This window comes from Hyperolius riggenbachi, chromosome 1 (genome assembly GCF_040937935.1).
Source record: "Hyperolius riggenbachi isolate aHypRig1 chromosome 1, aHypRig1.pri, whole genome shotgun sequence".
NCBI classification, from domain to species: Eukaryota; Metazoa; Chordata; class Amphibia; order Anura; family Hyperoliidae; genus Hyperolius; species Hyperolius riggenbachi.
The window spans coordinates 440,080,321-440,102,176 of NC_090646.1; the positions used below are offsets into that span (position 1 = coordinate 440,080,321).

The 21,856-nt window shown below is 42.2% G+C and overlaps 1 protein-coding gene across 1 annotated transcript in view; it reads right to left on the reverse strand.

Moving 5' to 3' along the window:
- Positions 1-20,643, reverse strand: part of DIRAS2 (DIRAS family GTPase 2) — a 55,955-nt gene extending 35,312 nt beyond the window's left edge. The window contains exon 1 of the mRNA XM_068237898.1: positions 20,414-20,643. The gene's annotated coding sequence lies outside the window, so the exon portion shown is untranslated. The remainder of the gene's footprint in view (positions 1-20,413) is intronic.
- Positions 20,644-21,856: the final 1,213 nt, after the last annotated feature.

Genomic DNA, 21,856 nt, shown 5'->3' on the forward strand with positions numbered 1-21,856 from the left:
ATCAACGTGTATGCATGTCAATACTGTTCACAGCATTTTGTATTGACATGTATAACCGTCAATATCGCTAAGGAGATTAACTTCCCCCCAGATGCCTAACCTTAACCACCCCCCTCCTCCTAATAACAACCACCCACACACACCTAACCTTAACTGTCACAATTGCCCCACCATAGGCGACCATATAAAAAGCAGTTAAGGACAAAAATGTAGGCACCCATGGTGCTCAATAAATAGCGGGTGCCAGGGTCATCCAGAATTCAAAATGTGGCTTCAAATGGCAGGCACTTGCTAAATTTCTTCCCATACCTGGATAAAAGGCACCAAAATTTCTGTTTCTGACAGAGTGCCCCCTGGTATAGGTAGCTAGAGAGTGCCCCCCCTCCCATTGTGGGTAGCCAGAGAGTGCCCCACCCCCAGTATAAATAGCTAGGGAGGCCCCCAAGTATAGGTAACCAGAGAGTGCCCCCCCCAGTGTAGGTAGCCCAACTGTGCTTCCCTTTTGCCCAATAAATTTACCAGAGAGGCCCTCGCCAGTACGGGTTGCTGAGAAAGCCACCTCCCCCAGTATAGGTAGCTAGAGAGCACCCCCCTCAGAATAGGTAGTCAGAGAGGGCACCTTCATCCCCATGCAGAGTACACAGCGAAAGAGTGTACAACTCTAGGAGGTCTTCCATATCCACTGGGGAGATGCCAGTAATGATGAATACTTGTGAAGGTTATTAGTTACATTAAAGTTTTGTGTACCTGTAATAGTACTTTCCAATGGCAAACTGATTTTGCATGAAATTGCTGCTCATTTGCAATGGTTTGCTTATATATAATACTGTATTGTTCTACAACACAGAAAGTGTTTGCTACAGTTCAAGACTGACATTACTAAGAAAGCTATATCTTCTGGACCTGTTTCTATAACATAGATCTGATTAGGAAACTGCAACCTATAATCCAGCACCTTTAGAAAGTGTGAAGTCACTTTGGCTATATTTGTCTGTAGTGTCATAGTAGAATTCTTGCAGCAATCTAAAAACACAGCATGAAATGTTTTGCAAATGCTGTGCTGGAAATCTTTTGTAACAAAAATCTCGGCTTGCTATTTGTTTATTTTTAAAGGGATGAGCAAACTGTTCATCAAAAAAAAAAAATGCTGGTATTTGTTTCTAAAATACTGGTATCCTTTCAGCACCTTTGCTTTGGGCTGATCTGATCAGTGATCACCAGTTTCGAAGGGCCAATGGAAATTGACATTTTGACAGTGGCAATCACAATAGTAAATAGTGAAGAAAAGCGATGTTCGTTCCAAATACCTGCCATTTTCAATGTTAATACTGCTGATGGTGGTCCACAAACAGAGAGCTACTGGTTTGCAGCTTTTCAAAGCAAGTGAAGTGAGCTTTACTTTTACTGAGGGAATTAATGTAGGGAATAAATTAAAACTTTTAATCAAAGAGGGGCAATAATACATGCTTTTGCTCTCTGATAAATCTTTGGGCAATTTTTGCAGTTTTAAAGCATAAGCACACAAAGTCTAATTGTGTTAGCAACAAAAGCTGCTTTTTTGTCTTGTATGAAACTCCACTGCCATATGTCTGCTACCTACCTGACAACACATTGTAACTCGTGGCAAATCCAAGAACAAATTAACATGCAGATGGGAAAAACTTCCTTCTACAACACAGAAAAACATCAGAAAATAACACGCCAGGGGGTGCAATAATCCTTCTTCCGTCTATAAATACCTTAGTTTTATCTGCAATGCCTAAAACAAAGCTTAGTCTTGATTAACACATAAGATAACAGAACAATCTATGGTATGCATTTTATAATTGGAGAGGTGAGTCCACAAGAAAAAGAGCTTTCTCAGGGACAAGGCCGGTTCTAAGCTCAACGGGGCCTTGGACAACAGTAACATGGGGACCCCCCAACACCCCATCCCATAAGCAGCCTTTGTTTCTGCCCCCCCCCCCGCCCCCCCCCAGAAGCAGCATTAGAACTCTTTGTGACTGCTTCCCCCCCCCCCCAAGCTAGTGGACCCAGCAAGTCTTCCACCTCTCCAGATGTATTGTGGTCCCCTGCAGAGAATACAGCAGAGGAGCAATTCATCTGTCCGGCTGGTGCATTCTTCCATTAATCTGTGTGCTTCTTCTCTTCATCCCTGCTGGCTCCTCTTCTCAATGACCTGGCGCATAACTCGCATAACTTTCCGCCAGGTTCCTGAGAAGATACAGCCAGCGGGGATGAAGACAAGGAGCATGCAGACTGATGGAGGAGCATGCCCATTGGACAGGAGATTTTCTCTACTACCGAATTCTCTGCAGAGGCCTCAGGGACCACTATACACTTAGGGGAGACTTTGGGGAAAGGGGGGGCAGATGGTTTTCGAGGCCTGGGCAATTGACCAGTTTGCCCCTTAGGAGGCATTGAACCTACTCAGGGACAGCTATGTGCAGGGATGCAGGATATACAGTAATAATAATAATAAGATGTGGTGTTTGTGGTGGTGGTGTTGTTTTTGGGGGGTTTTGTGTTGGTAGTCCTTTTTTTATTTTTATTTTACTTTTTTGTAGTCTGACCCAACTTTTTGAAACATTTTGATGAAAAATTCAAAAACCTCAATATTTCTCTGTTTTAATACTGGATATGTTGTTTTTTTTCAACTAAATATATTGCTTGAAAGGTTTGCAAATCATTGTAAAAAGCACCTTAAATTATTTTTCTCTTGTGTTGCGGTCGCTTACAGTAGACACTAAAAATGTGAGCGATCTGACAGGTTTTGGATCTCCTCATGGGTATTTTCAGTATTTGCTTTACTATTTACAAAAACACTATATAGGAAGGATCTATATAAGGATGCCACCAGCCTACTACTTGCTTACTCACTGTTTTGAAAGTTGGACTGATCACCTGCTGTTCAATAAGTTCTTTAAAAAAAAAAAAAAAAAAAACAGAGAATCCCCCGGAGGAGATAGACCAGTCCAAAACCTGTCAGATTTTTAATGCCTACAGTAACAGCGAGATAGGAAAAAAATAATTTATGGTGAATTGTACTTTGGAACAAATGTACATTTTATACATATGCATACACAAGCATTTTACAATGTTTTGCAATAGTGATCCTTTAATAACAGATCATAGTCTGCCTACTGTCAACATATCTAAAATGTAAACCCAGTCATCCCTGGTTAGCTGTCAGCCGGCATCCTGGGCTGACTACTTTTTAATCAGAGTTATGCATGGGCAGCTGCACAGGGAAGAGCAGAGCTTTTTAAAAGCCACGATTCTCTGATGGCAGCATGGGGCTGATAAGTTGTGCATTACAAACAACTTATAAGGGAGCTAGCTACACTCGGTGGAAATCTTCTGTATATATATATATATACAGTACATACTGTATGTTTGCTATTGCTTGCCTGAGTTAGTTACGTGGTATAAAATAAAAGATCAGAAAGTACACTATATGAAATTGCTCCTGCAAAACTGTATGCATTACAGGCGAGCTCCATTCCAAGTGCTCTGTGTGGCCTGCAAATTAAGATGCTGCGCGTGTCTAACTTTAGTTGTCCTTCAAAGATACTGCATTTATCAGCCACAAAGATCAAAGTGCAGTGGCATAAACAAGAACAGAACATTTGCTTTATTCACTAGAAAATGCAATTATAAACAATGGGCTACAGCTTCCCAGACCCGACACCCACTTCATCATTCTCAAGTCAGAAGAAATCCAATTCGAAAGACAAGTATGTACGTTATCTACAGCAAAACCTGCTGAGCAGGATAGGGAGCCTAGTCAGTTATTGTAACAGAACCTTTTTTGTTTCTTTATAAAGAACCGTGGGGATGATTCACAAACTTATGATAAGACTGCTGTAGGCAGGTAGCGCAAGCAATTCCAGTACCTACACCAGTAGAGTAGATGCGCATTGGGAAATTAGCGCAACCTGCAGCACATGGGTAATGTTCACATTGCTTCGGTTAAGTGCACTACATTACTTGCATAACAGGTGTCTTCAAAGCAATGTGAGCATTACCCATGTACCGCCCACTACTGTAGTGGTGTAGGTATGGGTAAAATTGCTGTGGGCCATCTTTGCGCAGCAGGTCCTGTAGGTTAGTGAATCAACCCCTATGTCGCAGGTATCTCTAAAATGTCTACAGCCATCACTAAAAATCATTTTTTTGGGCTGTTTGTTTGTCAAGTTTGCTGTGCTCACATAATGATTAAAGAACCAGATTGCACAGTCTGACCCAACAAAGGATTTGAGAAGTCCCCCTGACAACCACTGCTGGTCTTCAGTTAGCAAGGTTTGATACTTGATTCATACTATGGGGTTGATGCACTAAGTGTTCATTTTCAGAATTATTCCTCAATGCAATGGATATAGTGGAAATGCACGCTAAAGCTATTTACACATTTAAAACGTCTGTCACCTAAAATGATCATTAGTGACCATTTCAGTAGCAGCTTGTGTACAAGAGTTATAGAAACGCAGGGCCCGATTCACTAAATATAATTTGCAGTATGCAGGGAGTGCATGTCAATCTTTCTGTTATTTATGCCAACTGCAAAGCATGCTTTGAGTAATTAGCGTAAAATGCATTACCTAGGTAACAGTGTTGCTAGGGTACCATGAATTATGATTCTTGTATAGCACACATTTCCCCAGCAAAGCTTGTGTAACTTAAATAACATGGGTTGTGCTAATTGTGCAGTACATGCTATGTAGTCAGGGTAAGTAATAGTAAAGTTTCTGCTTGCTGCCTAAGCACTGCAACTTTACCAATATTCATACCTCCCAACTTTTTGAGATGAGAAAGAGGGACACTTAAGCCATGCCCCTGCCACACCCCTGATCACGCCCCCAGCACACCCCTAGTTACACATACCATAAAGATTTCATAAGAAAAATATGTTGTTTTATAGGTCAAACCACACTGGCCCTTTCTATCTTGGTGCATTTTCCTTCATATTAACCTTTTAAAATTAGTAATATATCAATTTAAAGGATGGGAATAAAGTTTAGAGTCAAACACATTTTTTAGTAGAGAAATATGTATATTTACATAGAAAGAGGGACAAAGTCCTGAAAGAGGGACAAATGAGGAGGAAAGGGGGACAGGGCTCTCAAAGAGGGACTGTCCCTCCGAAAGCGGGACAGTTGGGAGCTATGCAATATTTTGTGACTATGGCCTATAGTGCTTGGCTTCCAGCAGAGCAGCATGTTCTGCTCTATGTGAAGGGGAGAGAGAGGATTAGTGAGTAGCATCACACTGCGTAAACTTCCTTTAACAATACCTCAGGGGACTTTAGTATTATTGTGTGTTTATATATCACTGACATCTTAAGCAGCACTTTACAATGTACACAGTCTTGTCACTTATTGTCCATCAAAGGAGCTCGCAATCTAATTCCTATCATAGTCAGTCTAAAATATGAGTCTGGGGAGGCTGACTATGCCTGACTAGGCCTTACCAAAGCATCACTGGCTTCCTTGCTCATCAGCTATCATCTATTTACCACAAGCTTGTGGCTCTGTGGCTCAACTCAGCTGTTGAAATCAGGAGTAAATGTACTGGATAGAAAAAACACAACCTGCTCCCTTCATAAGCCTTCATACAAGGTAGCATAAAAGGATGCCTACTCTGCGTACGTTAAAAAGGGGCGCTGGGAAAAAAGGGCGCTGGGTTTTAAACGATAAACATGAATAACGTTTAAAAATATAATGTACTATATTTCGTTTAAAAATAATGTTTTATAAAGTTATAAATCATTAAATAATGTGCATGAAATTGGCAATTGTGAAAACGTTAATCTTCCGTTTAAAAAGTGAAACGTATAATTACGTTTAAAATAAAATAGTAAGTAACCCTCCCTGTACCTACCCCTAACCCCTAGACCCCCGTGTTGGTGCCTAAACCTAAGACCCCCCTGGTGGTGCCTAAACCTAAGACTCCCCTGTTGGTGCCTAAACCTAAGACCCCCCTGTTGATGCCTAAACCTAAGACCCCCCTGGTGGTGCCTAAACCTAAGACCCCCCTGTTGGTGCCTAAACCTAAGACCCCCCTGGTGGTGCCTAAACCTAAGACCCCCCTGTGATAAGCATTAATAACGTGTGAAAAAAATATTGTGCTGTTTTTCGTTTAAAAATAATGTTTTTAAAAAGATTGTACTGTTTTTCGTTTAAAAATAATGTTTAAAAAATTATAAATCATAAAATAATGTGTAATCATGAGAAGCAGTTATAAAACAGTAAAAATCTCCGGGCGCCGCTTATAAAACTTTATTTTTCTCCGGCGCCCTTTTTTCCTGTCGGGCGCCCATTAAACGATATTTATTATGGGAGTGAATGGCGGCGCCCGATTTGTCCACTTGCCTCAGGCGCCCGAATTTACTGTTACCGCCTACTCTTACCTTTCATCACTTTTACCATTGAATGAATAACAGTACATACACTGAAAGAGCACATAAACCCTGTCAGAGTAAACAACAAAAAGGCTTCCAGGAAACCTCACACAAATCACTGGGAAGTATTAGATGCCTCTACAATTTCTTTATTTCTCTATTCTTGTTCAGTATTGATCAGTGAAAGGATGCCAGAGATAAGGTGATGTACGGTATTATAGACTGCAGTATCCGCACTATTAGGAAAAGCTCAGTCAGCATTCACCAGCAGTAAAGTATAAACAATGTCCAAGTTATATAGCGTTGGTTTTCAACTCCAGTTCTTTGAGATTCCCCACACCCATTAAATGGATAAAGAATCTATGAACAGATTTATTTTAACAGATTTTTTTTGTATGAAAACCTTATCAGATTTTCAGATCAACTGTCCTTATTCTTTCTGCATGGCAAAAGGAAACACGTCATTAAGAGATAGTGAAAGAAAGGTAAAGCCTATCGAGTTACTTTGCTCTCCAGCATAAGAGGCTTATTTGTAATTTGAATTTATACAGATTTGATTTTAGATAAATGTTTACATAGACTTTTTATTTTCTCACTTGCCATTTCCTAATTGGTGTTTACAGTCTATAATGTTCCAAATATGAAACACCATCAAGAGACACACCACCACTCAGTTTAGTCACCAGAAAACAAAGGCTAACGGTGCATGATTGGGCTGTGGTTGAAAGTATGTGAGATGCTGAATGATTAGAACCAAGTATTCTTGGCCTGATAGTTCACTTTGTGATATTACGCCAGCAAAATTGTTCAGGTTGGTTTCAAGCCTCTTATAGGTCTCTTGCACACAACATGCGATTCCGATTTTTTTATACAAACAGATTTTTGATTCCGTACTCCATGCTGTTATGTTTTTTAATCAGAATCAAAAATCAGATCGTATAAAAATATAATAAAATCAAAATATTATAAAATAAAATCGGAATCACATATAGCAAGGCCTTACACTTGCCTTGGAAACCTGTATTGCCTTATTCTGTTTTACCGCAGGGTAAGGCAACAGCAATGCAAGGCAACGGGCCATGCACATTGCCATGTCGCGATGGAAGTTCCTGATCCACCACTGAGCCACCTTTCGAGGCGGTGAACGCAGGAATTTTAAATCTGTTGGTGGTGGCGGTGCAGTACACATTCGCGGAACAATGGGAATACGATGGGAAAACCCAGGAATCCCAGTGACGTACTTCCTGTCCAGTGTGGCGGGAAGGGGGGTGCAGGGGGCAATGCTATGTATAAGACCCTGTCGCCGCAGTTTGCCGACAGGGCCATGTGATTGATATTTTGTGAATTGTGGTCCGATACGACTGGGTGGGGCAAATGCACAGGCCAGGTGTAAAACTGGCCTGATAACGCTTTATAAAAATAAAAAGTGCTGGTGGGATAAGGAGGGACAGAAGGGTATTGTGGTGGGTGGCTGTACCGACCCGCCTGATGTTCAAATAGTAATCTCTCTAATGGTATACAGACAGTGGTCCTGGAATTATCATTAGTGGTGTGATGGTCATGTCTCTGGCAGTGTTTAGAAATGGTGTTTTACATGATCAAGTTACTATTTTACCTGGTAACAAGCCAGTCTTCCCAAATAGTGTGTTATTATGGGCCATATTCACGAAATATCAGTAAAATTGCCATGCCAAAGGAAAGTATGGCAATTTTACTGTTATTTAAGCCCACTACATTCATAGCGCATTGCACAATTAGCATTTCCTAGGTGAGGTAGATTGCGTTAATTGCACAATATGTGCTAAGTAGTCAGGGTAAGCAATGGTAAAATAGCCATGCTCTTCCTGTGCTCAGGACCGTTACCAATATTTAGTGTATATGGACCTCTGTCTTAAAATGTAGCATGGTAGATAGCTTCACTGCAATTTCTAGAGCCCAGTGTATTTGCCCTGGTAATTTATAGCGCTCCTATGGAAAACCTGCATGGTTTAGTCCATTCTCTAAAATGTCATGTACAGCTACTTGGCAATCTACAGTAATGTCGTGTTGTTTGTATACCCTACAGCACTCACAAGCCACTCCAAGGTATTGTGCAGCTTGTATAGTGCTCTAGTCTGTGGTACACTATGGGCTCAGATTACAGTAACATCAGAGGTTATATTCTAAACCTAAATGCTATCTAAACCTATATAAAAAAACAAAACAAAACAAAAATTTCTATGAACAGTTTGTTGATGCATCCTCAAATGCAAGCTAAGACTCTATCCTGCAAACAAGGCCGGATTTATACTTTGTGTGCCCCTAAGAGCAACCTTCTTGCAGCTCACCGTCCATGTGCAGCACCCCCTCCTATTCCCTGTGCAGACCCATTGTCCATATCTAAAATTCATATACAGCAGTCCCCTTTATTTACAGGTATGAAACCTTTGGGCTGCAGCTCACTATTTCTATCTGTTGCTCCTTATTTGCAACCTCTGTATTCCATCTGCAGCAACCCCTCTTCCATGTCCAGCCACCCCTCAGCCAGCTGCTGCCCAAGGCTCGGGCCTTTATGGCATCTCCAGAAATCAGGCCCTGCCTGCAAAAAAATAGCTAAAATTAAACATGCTCCAAAAATCCCATTGCCTTCTATGCTCCTGAGCTCATTTAAAAAGGGTAGAAGGAAAGTGGAAAAATCTATCCACATTTTACATTATTTCTATAAATCATGGCTGCCTCTTTACCAATTAGGAAAGGACTGATCAGTTTAAAATCTAGCATCTGGGACAATCTGGGAGAGAACGTGTACACATGGCATGGATAGCTTGCATATCTAGGAAGGCACCATAAATACTGAACAATATAGATACGTTTTGGAGCAACATATGCTCCCATCCAGATGGCATCTTTCTCAAAGGACTTGCTTATTTAGCATAACTATGCAAAATATTTAGCGCCTATATTAAAACATTTTGGTTCTATAGTTACTAACAAGCTAACCTGAACATCAAAACGGTCACCCATTGAAAATATTTGGTGTATTCAGGGGTGTAACTATAAATCATGGGCCCCCCAGCAAAACTTTGATGCCCCCCCCCAATGTTCACAGCCCTTCCCTTGCCAAACACTTGTGACCCTCACAGCCTGGGGCCCTTCTTGCAAGAGTCATAAAACAAGTGTGACCATCGGGATTTTCACACCCATAACAAGTGTAGCCACAACAACTGATCTGAAGGATGGACTCCTATATCAGGAGTAAAGTAGTAGTTGGGGTCCCCTTCCAGCTCTGGGCCCCACTTCAGTCACAGGGACTGCTCCCCTCTAGGTACACCCCTGAGTGTATTATAAAATATAACATTTGAGAAAGGTGACAATGGAATGTTATTCAGTATATCATGGTACAGTTTGCATGTGCAGGAAGCACACTGCAATTTTACCGGTATTCCCGACAGTAAAATAGTGCAAGTTGTGCAATTAGTTAGACCCACATTACCTAAGTAATGCGCCTGTTGCTCCTGGAGTACCACGTTCTACGTACTTGCTGAATACACCCCAATGTAACCCAATGGTATGCCCTTGTCCCGACTTCTTTGGAATACATTTTGGCATCAAATTCAGAGTATGAATATTTGGCATGTTGACTTTGTGCTCATTTCAGATGCATAGAAGGTTTTAGATGATTTGGAAATGATCACATTTCTAGTATATTTTATGTTTTTTGGCAGCCTGATGTGGCAAAATAGCAAATGGAAAAATGTGGCATTTTTCTCGATCACAACCTTTTTGGGCACAGTATAAAGATTAGGCTGCATATTACACCATAAAACTCGAATTGAGTTTATCATGATAAGTAAGATCATTTCCTGAAATTAAGTGGGATTGCCAATGTGTCACGCACTAAGAACTAGGTAGGTAAAACTTTTTTTCCCAGAAGCCTCTTCTCCTGGACAAGCATTGCTCATTGTTTCGCTGAGGTTACAATGCTGCTGTGGCAGTTAATTTGTTTCTCTCTAGCTAGGTGAAGGAAATTGAAATCTATTCCTGTTAGCTAAGCCCAGTCATAAAACAAATTCAAACCGATGTGTTATTTTAAAGGTCATCTACCATTGCTGCTGTGTGCTTCACCTATACCAAGCCACAAGCACATTAACGTTCTAGTGCATTTTACATACATAAACTAATAGTACCGAAGAACAGAAGAACCGTCAAGTCCTATGGAAAAGGGATGACTTACTTCTATGATTAGGAAGTAACTCAAGCAGATGACAAGAACATCCTAAATTGTAGCTCATAGCCAAAGTCTATCTGTGTTTTATTTCTATTCCCACCCACCACTCAAATAACATAAAAGTGTTACTCCTCCCTCAGACTCAACCATGGGGGGCCTTAAATTTGAGGGTGACATCACCCCTCTCGGAATAAGGCAATACTGTTATTCCTAGCACTAATCAGACACTGTCCGCATCCCTCACCTGCCTTTTGTAGGGAACAACAGAAGGGGGTGGCAGGATGTCCACACACCCACATCTGATAAGCCACCCTTATGGCTGTATCCCTCCTCTTCCCCACAGACATGCTCCTGATATTGCCCAAGTGCCATCCCATTTCACTAACACAGCAGTAGGGAGAGGGTAAGTGGAGCGAGGAAGAAAAGGTTGGCTTCACCACTGGAGTTTTCAAGGGGAGGAAGAGTGGCAATTTTTTTTATTGGAAATGGGCTTTACAGGGAACCTAAACTGAGAAGAATATGGATTTTTCCTTTTAAAATAATACCAGTTGCCTGACTCTCCTGCTGAACCTGTGTCTCTAATACTTTTAGCCACAGCCCTTAACAAGCATGCAGATCAGTTGCTCTGACTGAAGTCAGACTGGATTAGCTGCATGCTTGTTTCAGGTATGAGATCCAGATAGTACTGCAGCAAAGAGATCAGCAGGACTGACAAGCAACTGGTATTGTTTAAAAGGAAACATCCATATCCTTTGTAGTTTAGTTTCCCTTTAAGGCAGACCTATACAGTTAAACACTAAAAGCTGCCATTGTTGTTGGCATTTTTTTATTATTTTAATACTTGTTAACTGACTTTCATGCCAAACTTCAGGTTTCAGTAGAGTTTAGAGTCCCACACCTGCAGTAAGCCTCCTGCAGCTACATTAGACAAAGCTAATAAGAGTGGTGTCCAAACACATTAGCTGCATTCTCAATCTCAGTCATAGACTCTGAAAGTATAGAGAGTAACTTAGCAGCATGTAAAAAAACATATCTATATATACATAATGTTAATTGAATACATTGCTTCCTGTATGTTATCCCTTGTATTTTCCCGGAGAAGTTGCTAAAAAAAAATTCAGCATGCTCTTACCCCCGTACTAGGATGACGAAATAGTGCATGTATGTAAATCAGGTTTTTTTTAGGAGCTCCTCTGTAAAGGTTAAAACTATTATGACAGAAAAATGTAATTTTTTTAGACTGAACTAAGCAATACTAGCTCTCATAATTTATCGGTATAGATCCATAAGGCCTAGTTCACACTATGCACATTTTTGGACATGCACATTTGCACATGAACATACAGGTACAGGCAAAACAGGTCACACAATTTTCACAATGCACTACTTTACTGCCATAATTACTGGTAAAATTTGCATGCGTTCTCTGCACATGGCAACTTTTATAGTAGGTTACTGAATACACCTTGTGGTGTCAGTACACTGTGCAAGAAATTTTAACAACCCAAAAGGTTAGTACATGGCTCGCATGTTCCTGTGCGCATTATCCAGCAACACTCTGTAGACATGGTGTTGGGACAATGGAGTCTATTGCAGCACAGAAATGTGAGCATACCTAAAACTTTCTTAAGAAGAAGGTAGCCTCCGGATCCTGCAGAGAATTCCCACAGCCTTCTAGCCCCCACTTTTGCTGCGTGTGGACACCCAAAAGAAATCCAACAAGTGCGTGTTGGATTTCTGACAGCACTCCTCTATATGCATGAGCGCGACCGTACTTTAACCTTTGTTAGTACAAATTGCTCCTGCGCAGTAAGCTAGAGCCAAACATGCACCAGCGGCTCCGACCTACTTCACAGGCACGGATACGGTCATGCGTGAAGAGGAGCTCAGTTGTGATCTTCAGGAGGGTCCCAAACAGCTACGGTCTATAGGAGAATGTGGAGATTTGCTTGAGGATCTTCTCAGGAGGATCTAGAGCATACAAGTTAAACTTCAGCCTGTGGGCCAAATCTGGCCCTCAGAGCCATTAAATTTGGCCCCCAAGTAGTTCCCCCACTTTGCATTATGTTTGGCCCAGTCTAGATCACCAGGGAAGCTATATTGGGGTTGAAGCTCTAGAACACAAGGGAAACCATATGCGGGATGCAGGGGGAAAGCACTAAACACTAGGGAATTGTATAGTAGAGGGTGGGGGCCTCTACACACCAGGGAACTATATAGGGGAACGTGGGGGCCACTAGATACCAGAGAGCAGTATATGGGAGTGAGGACCACTAGACACCAGGAAACTGTATGAGGGTTGGAGGGGGCCATTAGACACATGGGAACTTTATAAGGGAGGAAGGTGGCCAGTAGACATTAAGGTTGGCCCACGACTAGATCCCAGTATATAATTTCGGCACACTTTGTATTTGAGTTTGACACCCCTGGTCTAGAGGCTTCCCTTATCTTAAGTACTGTATCTGTTTTTTGACCTTAGCTTTGCCTCAGTTTCACTTTAATTTTAGCCAGTATGGTATACTGTAAACAATGAATCATACAAATAGCTTTAGATTTTCTCTGAATTGCCTTAAAATCTGTCTGCACTGCGTAAAAGAAAAATAAGTAGTCATTTATGACTCAAAGTCAGGTTATAATGCATAAATATTTAGCTTCACATGTGGGAAATATACTTCCAGATTCTCTTTGCATTGCCCACTAATGGGTTGATTCACGCAAGGTCAGTAAAATGCTTACATCTGAAAATGGCACCTGAGAATAATGGCGCACGGTGTTGCCGCTAATCCATTTGCCGCTTTTCGCTATTTAACGTTAAAGCCTTATTGTTATTTAGCGTTAAAGCCTTATTGTTATTTAGAATTAACAAACAGAACCCTCTCTGTACCTACCCCTAACCCATAAACCCCCCCTGGTGGTGCCTAACCCTAACCACCCCCCTGGTGGTGCTTAACCCTAACCACCCCCCTGGTGGTGCCTAACCCTAACCACCTCCCTGGTGGTGCCTAACCCTAACCACCCCCCTGGTGGTGCCTAACCCTAACCACCCCCCTGGTGGTGCCTAACCTTAACCACCCATCTTGGTGGTGCCTAACCCTAACCACCCCCCTGGTGGTGCCTAACCCTAACCACCTCCCTGGTGGTGTATATTGTACTGTAACTATACCTAACCCTACTCTCACACAGAACCCTCCCTTTACCTATCCCTAACCCTAAGACCCCCCTGGTGGTGCCTAACCCTAAGACGCCCTGGTGGTGCCTAACCCTAAGATCCCCCGGTGGTGCCTAACCCTAAGACCCCCCCTGGTGGGGTCTAACCCTAACCACCCCCCTGATGGTGCCTAACCCTAACACCCCCCCCCAGTGGTGCCTAATCCTAACCTTGACAGTGTTACATTAAATCCATTCACCGTTTTGCAGTTAAATAACGCCTGCAGTTTGGCTTATGTAGGGGGCTATTGATAAATAACGTTAGTGTGTGCCACTGTTGATAAATAACGTTAGAGTGTGCCACTATTGATAAATAACGTTAGTGTGTGCCGTTTTTCTTCTTTTTTCCCTGTGCGCCATTATTATGCAGTACTAACGATAAATAGCGATAAGCGTATCTTTTTAATGTGGCGCCATTTTTATGCATAAGCGCTGTGCGCCATTATTCACTGATCCGCAGTAAAAAAGCCTTGCACAGGCAGCACATGGCAATTATACCAGTACTTACTTCAGTCATGAAGTGCGCACCTCGCAAATTAGACGTGCATTATCTAGGTAACGTAGGTTACAATTCTGCTAAACTGCTAGTAAATACTCATTGCCTGAAGTAAGGGAGTTCCATGTTAATATCTCATCTGGGACTCTCTGTTTGGAATTTACATGATATTTCACACATGCATGTTGTATCCTCTGGATACTCATCTTCTTTTCATAAGCTAAAAATATACTGGCAGATTAAGGCTCATGTCCAGGAATTTCGTTTTTACTATGTGCTCCCTGGACCCTCTGATCTTGCCTGCCTGTGACCCCTCCACCCAGCAAAACTCTCCTTCCCACAATAACCTCCAGCAGACTTCAGCTCTAGCATCACATGACCCCCACCATCTGGGCCGACAGTCTATTGAGACAAAGGGCTCCAAAGTGCTTTGGCTCTGGTGAAGTTCTGACAACCCCCAGCACCACATCACTAGCTACAGATCAGTGTGTCTCATGTGAGGGATGCACACTCCTATCACCTACTAGCAGGTGTTTTATTACATTCTTAAATAAATCTGGAAGCAAGAAGAGTCTCTGTAAAAACGGCCATACAATTTTTTATATATTTTCTGATCGATGTTAGGATTATGCTGGGCTTACACGGCTCCATTTTGCCACTCGATTCTCCCGCTCGAATCCGCAGGCGATTCTCTTATCTTCCATAGTTTTTCTTATCTTTTTCCATTGTCCTCAATGCGGAATCAAGCAGCGAAACGATCGGGCAGGAGATCGGATGTGTCGGAAATTGTCTATCGAGCCATCTAAATGGCTCAAAAACGAACCGTGTATTCCCAGCATAAAGATCAATTGTTCCTGTTTATTTTCTCCCATTTCTGAAAAAATGATCCTAAATTCCTCAAAATATTGCTTTGGTCTATAAATCAAAAAATTCACAATCTATCCTATGTAATTCAATTTTCTGAAAAATTGATCAGAAAACAGTAAATTTGATCACACTTCTCGATCCTAAAAAAAAACAAAAACTTTAGATTTTTCATTGAATTTCATCTTTTTATTGTATTGTGTGCAGGGGCGTAGGAATAGACCCTGCAGCCCCTGCAGTTGCAGGGGGGCCCCTAGCAAGTCAGGGGCCCGGAGGAGGAAAGGCTGTCACCACCGGCGTACCTACCGGGGATGCGACTCTCTCAGCCGCAGGGGGGCCCGGCCGCCCGGGGCTGCTCTGGGGCCCGCTCACTGTCCGTGGGGGGAGCGCTGCTCTGGACCCCCCAGCAAGGTGCTCAACTGGCCGCAGCGTCTAAGACGCTGCGCCAGTTCATTCCCCGCAGCCCCGCTTCAGCAGCCTGCATAGTCTCCGGCAGGCAGAGCAGGGCTACGGCAAGATGGCCGCCGAAGAAGCCCTGCACTGGAGACTATTTGTGTCTCTAGTACAGGGCTTCGGCAGCCATCTTGCTGTAGCCCTGCACTCTGCCTGTCAGCGCGGGAGATGTGCTGCAGGACTCGGGGAGCTGCGAGCCAGATGCTGGGAGAGGAGAACACTTCTGTCAGGTAAGTGAATTGTTTTTTTTTCACAGGTGCATTTTTTTTTCTAGTGTCTGCTGCCTACATTGTGATTTTCTGGTGTCTGCTGCCCACATTATGATTTTCTGGTCACTGCTGCCCACATTGTGATTTTCAGGTGTCTGCTGCCCACATTATGATTTTCTGGTGTCTGCTGCCCACATTACGATTTTCTGGTCACTGCTGCCCACATTGCGATTTTCTGGTGTCTGCTGCCCACATTACGATTTTCTGGTCACTGCTGCCCACATTGCGATTTTCTGGTCACTGCTGCCCACATTGCGATTTTCTGGTGACTGCTGCCCACATTACGATTTTCAGGTGTCTGCTGCCCACATTATGATTTTCTGGTGTCTGCTGCCCACATTGCGATTTTCTGGTGTCTGCTGCCCACATTACGATTTTCAGGTGTCTGCTGCCCACATTGCGATTTTCAGGTGTCTGCTGCCCACATTACGATTTTCTGGTCACTGCTGCCCACATTGCGATTTTCTGGTCACTGCTGCCCACATTGCGATTTTCAGGTGTCTGCTGCCCTCATTACCATTTTCAGGTGTCTGCTGCCCACATTACGATTTTCAGGTGTCTGCTGCCCACATTACGATTTTCTGGTGTCTGCTGCCCACATTAGGATTTTCTGGTGTATGCTGCCCACATTAGGATTTTCTGGTGACTGCTGCCCACATTGCGATTTTCTGGTGACTGCTGCCCACATTGCGATTTTCTGGTGACTGCTGCCCACATTGCGATTTTCTGGTGACTGACTGCTGCCCACATTACGACATTCTGGTGACTGACTGCTGCCCACATTAGGATTTTCTGGTGACTGCTGCCCACATTAGGATTTTCTGGTGACTGCTGCCCACATTAGGATTTTCTGGTGACTGCTGCCCACATTACGATATTCTGGTGACTGCTGCCCACATTACGATATTCTGGTGACTGCTGCCCACATTAGGATTTTCTGGTGACTGATGCCCACATTGCAATTTTCTGGTGACTGCTGCCCACATGGCGATTTTCTGGTGACTGCTGCCCACATTGCGATTTTCTGGCCCACATTACGGTTTTCTGGTGAACACTGCCCACGTTACGATTGTCTGGTGAATGCTGTCCACGTTACGATTTTCTGGTGAACGCTGCCCACATTACGATTTTCTGGCCCACATTACGATTTTCTGGTGAACACTGCCCAAGTTACGATTGTCTGGTGAATGCTGTCCATGTTACAATTTTCTGGTGAACTCTGCCCACATTACGATTTTCTGTCCCACATTACGATATTCTGGTGAACGCTGCCCACATTACGATTGTCTGGTGAATGCTGCCCACGTTACAATTTTCTGGTGACTGCTGCTCACGTTACTATTTTCTGGTGACTGGTGCCCACATTACGATTTTCTGGTGAACTCTGCCCACATTACGATTTTCTGGCCCACATTACGATTGTCTGGTAAAATGCTGCCCACTTTACAATTAATTTACAGTGAAACGCTGCCCCATTACGATTATTTGGCACCTATGGGGGGCCCCATCCAAATATTCGCAGGGGGGCCCAGTGATTTCTAGTTACGCCCCTGATTGTGTGTCCCAGTTTATAAAGGGTCCCTGTGTAACTCAAGCATGCTGAAAATGCATACCGTAGGTACATCATGGCTGAGAAAAAAAATCAGAACGCTCGATTACGCCTGAGCTAACAACAAGAATGAACTCTGCACACATACCTGTGCTTGCCCTCCAACCAAATATATAAGCAATGTCTGCTATCAAGATATTCACATTAGCCCTACAACTTTGCTTCTACTGCAGGTAGTGATAGCATTTCATCTGCTATTATAACTAAAAGCATTTATATCATGTCTCTTGCTATGAATAATAAAGTTATCAGTTACTAAACATATTATAATGTAAATCACTGAATTACTGAATTTAGCATTATTAGCCTTATAGTCCTTAGAGCTTCAGTATTCTATCAATAGTTTAATATTGCCATAACATATGTTTTGCACCTTAACTGTATTGCAATATACCCAGTGAAGAAATGTAAACATTATCTCAAAAGATAGAACCCCTTTAAGTGGCCATTTGGAAGAGTATTGTCAAGCCAACCAATTAAACACACAACTTACTTATTCTCTCTGGCCTGGTGCACACCAAAAAACTCTAGCAGATCCGAAAATGCTAGCAGATTTTGAAACGCTTTTTCTTATTTTTATGTAGCGTTTCACCTAGCATTTTGCGGTTTTGGAAAGCATTTTTGGTGTAGTAGATTTCATGTATTGTTACAGTAAAGCTGTTACTGAACAGCTACTGTAACATAAAACGCCTGGCAAACCGCTCTGAAGTGCCGTTTTTCAAAGCGGTTTGCGGTTTTCCTATACTTAACATTGAGGCAGAAACGCATCCGCAATCCAAAATCTGCAGCAGCCCGGGAGTATGCGTTTCTGCAAAACGCCTCCCGCTCTGGTGTGCACCAGCCCATTGAAATACATTACCCAAGCGGATCCTCACCCGCAAGCGGATCGCAAACCGCAGCCGAAACGCTCTGGTGTGCACTAGGCCAGAGTTTGCAGAACTTGCTTCCCATTTCCTTTTATTATATGATTATTTTTGTATATTCATTTTTATGTAATCATATGCTCATGTTGCTCACACTCTACTGATTACTCTTGCATTTTTAAATTCAATTTATGCATACAGTAAGAGGCGGAGTGTGCATTATATAGTGTAAGCTTGCTAGAGGTCCTGATTATCTAACTTTAGGAAGCAGCCAAATCAGCATGATACAGGAAACAAAATCACAGAATCTCATAAACTGATAGCAGCAATCTGCCAATGGGTCTTGCACCTGTTTTGTAATATAAACACACAGAATGTTACATTTTTGCATTATTTTCTATATTTATTGCGAATTTCGGATCTTGAAACAATAACATGGGAAGCTAATAATGTAACCAATATATTTATACATTATTGCAGCATTGAAAATGCTCATGGCTTATTCACATAGCTGTGCTTTGCCAGTGGCTCAGTGATTTGAATAGCAGCTCAGCACTGTGTGAACGAACACCGAGATTACATTTTAGATAGTTTACAATAAAGCTTTCTTATCGGTGCCTCAATATTTCAGAATGTTTCAAACTAAATTTTCAGCAATAATGAGTTTCTTTTTCTAGAAAAATAAAAACATTTAAAAAAAATGTATTTTTAATCACCAAGTTTTTCTTCACGTTATATTGTTATGTTTATATTATCTCTTTACCACTGATTGTATTCAGCATCAGTGCTAATGATGCAGGCTTTGAATTATGAATTAAAAACCACTAAAAGCCACAATCGTACTCTGTCATAATGTTATATAAACCGCAGCTACAGAACCCTGCTGCCTCCCAAGTTTAATCTGTCTTTTTGTAACCATTCACTGCCTTTTGCTGAGATGGAGGGAGTTGAGCTGATCTGAAGGATGTGGTGGTGGCAGAGTGTCTCTTCTCTGAATCAATCTGGATGGGAAAATCAATGGAAATGTTTAAAAGGAGTCTCATAATCAAAGGCCAGATCCCCCCCCCCCAAAAAAAAACAGACTAGAGATGCTCTTATTACTCAAAGTTGAAAACAAAATAAGATACAGCGATATCTATTTGCTCCCCTTGTGCAAAGTATTGATTCTAAATCGGGATTGCAGTAAATTAACCGAAAATATCCTCTGTACAAGTGAGATTTGCCTTTTAATGTTGCTATCTGCTGAGCATACAAGAGAGAGAGAGAGAGAGAGAGAGAGAGACAGGGAGAGAGAGAGAGAGAGAGAGAGAGAGAGAGAGAGAGGTTAAATGGGGGGGGGGGGAGAGGAGAGAGAGAGACAGGGAGAGAGAGACAGGGAGAGAGAGAGAGAGAGAGAGAGAGAGGTTAAATGGGGGGGGGGGGGAGAGAGAGAGGAGAGAGAGAGACAGGGAGAGAGAGAGAGAGAGAGAGAGAGACAGGGAGAGAGAGAGGTTACATGGGGGGGGGGGGAGGGGAGAGAGAGAGAGAAACAGGGAGAGAGAGAGGGTAAATAAGGGGTGGGGGGAGAGAGAGAGGTAAATAAGGGTAAAAGGAGACAGGTAAATAAAGGAAGAAAGCGAAAGAAGTCCATTACACTAATATTTAACAAAGGTGTTTCTTACCACATGACAAAATTCCCTACGAAACAGGTGTTGTTTTTTTGCACAACCAGCACATACCTTAGTATAATCTATCTGAACTATACATGTATGGTAGTATATGAATCTACAAACAAACAAGCCTTCCTGCATGGACAGTATTTTGCTGCAAAGATTATATACACCTGCTGCATCCATTCCAATCCAATTCCATAATGTATGACTGCATTCATGTGCATGTTGTCAGAGACATGCACACAGTACACAGAGGCTTTGAATGATGTGGATGCTGCTGACCTTAATTCCATACGCTGGAATCATTTTATGAACGGCATCCTGGCGGCGTATTGTAGAAGCACTGCATAGGAAATACAGCTGTCATGCAGGGAAAAAATGCAGAAGAATTACCTGCTAAGGAACAAAACAGCACGGAAGAGCTTCAATTTCTTGCCGTCATAATACGTGCAGAGATGCTTTTTTTCAATCTGGATGTGGTTGGTAAGGAGCTGACCCTTCTGTGACAGATATTTGCAGGTCAATCTGCTGCACTGTGTGAGCAGGGCTCACGATTGTTGCCTTGCACTGGTTGGATGTGGTGTGTGCTGCTGCTTGCTGTACTCTGTGGCTTCCCTGATTCTCAATCTCTCTCTCTCTCTCTCTGCCCCCTCCTCTCTCTCTCCCTCCCCCTCTTGTCTATTACAGCCTGGGCCTTGGCTGTTGCTTTTGCCACTGTACCTTGGCTACAGTGCCTTTTCAGCCTGTGTGAGCTCAGGGATGGACAGGCTCCAGCCTCTGCTGCTGCTTCTCCTAATGGCGACTGCAAAGAGATGATGGAAGCATTTAAAGTGCCACCTCCTGAATGTTGCCTTAAACACCTAGTTTTCTTTCTGTCTTTTTATTTTTCTCACAGGACTTTGATGCTTCTAAATGACAGGTTAGATACAAGCATAGAAGACCTGAGAAAGTTTTAATAATAAATGAATATTGAAGGTGCATTGTTTATAGAAAATTGAGAGAGTTTGCACAGAAAATTATATATAAATATATATATATATATATATATATATATATATATATATATATATATATATATACGGTCTTATGTTTCACCATGCCCAGAGCAAAGCTAGATTTAAGTGTTCTCTGTACTAGCAGGCGTTAGGTAGACAATCATGCTCCTCATTACCAGTATTAGGTAGCCAGTTGTGTACCCCAAATAATATTTTGAGAGGAACTCTAGCGAAAAGGGGAAAATAAATAAATCAATACATTGCAATGTGAGAAGTGAGATCAAGAAATGATAGATATTTGCCATGTAATTTGTTTATGTTGTTATCAACAATGAGCCTGCACATGATCATCTTTACTACTGGCATACATGAAAAAAACTAGACAGCACTAACTGCCATTATTGATAATCGCACCCACTAACATTGTGATTGGCTAAAAGTTTTAGTTTTGTTTTTTATCGCTCTACATATGCACAGAGGGAGATGCTGGTTGCTTGGCAGTTGAAAACAACTGTTATTTCCCACAATGCAACAAGGTTCACAGACAGAAAACTGTTGCCTATGACAGCCAATCGCTGTGATTGGCTGGCAGAGGGAGGGATCGAGGGTGGGAAAAAAAAAATAGGTAATTAAAAAAAAAAAAGGAACAAACAAATAAAAAAATAAACAAATAACCCAGCAGCAATCAGAGCCCACCAACAGAAAGCTCTGTTGGTGGGCAGAAAAGGAGGGGGGGTGTTCATATGGTTGTATGGCTCTGCAGCAAGCTCTTAATGTTGCAGAGCCCTAAATTTTAAAAAAATAGCCTGGTCACTAGGGGGGTGTAAGCCTATGGTCCTGA